The sequence below is a fragment of the Hipposideros armiger genome, unplaced genomic scaffold (assembly GCF_001890085.2).
Source record: "Hipposideros armiger isolate ML-2016 unplaced genomic scaffold, ASM189008v1 scaffold_639, whole genome shotgun sequence".
NCBI classification, from domain to species: domain Eukaryota; kingdom Metazoa; phylum Chordata; class Mammalia; order Chiroptera; family Hipposideridae; genus Hipposideros; species Hipposideros armiger.
Genome location: NW_017731989.1, coordinates 1 through 995, shown reverse-complemented (window position 1 = coordinate 995; position 995 = coordinate 1).

Here is a 995-nt window from a genome sequence, read left to right as displayed (position 1 = left end):
GGAAAAATCAACAAAGCCAAAAACTTTCATTCTTGAAAACATTAATCACAATCATAAATCTTAGCCACAATGGCCAAGAAAAAAAGAGAGAAGATACACATTTCTAATATCAGGAATGAAATTGCAGATAACACTACAAATTCTACAGACTTTTTAAATGATAGTAATAGCAAGTTATAAGCAATTTGATGCCAATATATTAGACAGTGTAGTTAAAATGGACACCTTTAAAAGTATGACTTATTAAATGGACATAAGAATTTATAGTAAATCTGTATCACCATATGTATACATTAAATATATTGACTCTGTAACCAAAAATTGTCCTGCAACAGAAAATTGTGGAGTCTAAAAATTAAGCTGGAAGAAACAGAACAGAGTGGTTGTTACCAGGGCTTGAGGGAGAGGAAAATGGGGAGATATTGGTCAAAGGGCACAAACTTCCATTTGTAAGATTGGCAAGTTCTGAGGATCTAATGTACAGCATGGTGATTATAGCTAATAGTACTGTATCATATTCTTGAGTGTTATAGAGAGTAGATCTTACATGTTCTGACCACAAAAAGAAATGGCAACTCTGTGACAGGATGAAGATGTTAGCTAATGCTATGGTGCTAATTGTTTTGCAATATATAAATCTATCAGTTCAGGAAGCTCCATTGCTGATTTCTTCCAAACACTTATGCACTTATTAAACACACACACACACACACACACACAACTTACACAAACACCAAACTTACACAAACTTTTTCTAAGAATAGAAAAAGAAGATTTACACCTCAACCATTTTAACAGGTTAGGAAAGTATTGACACCAAAACTTGTAAAGGAAATTACAAAATGTGAAAATCATAGTGAGATCTTTCCAATTAACTTCAATATAAATCATCACTAAAATATTCACAAATAAGATTCAGTGATATATAAAAAGGACAATACACCATGACTACACTGGGTTTGTTTTGAAAGATAGAGAAGATGAAAAAAAAATTT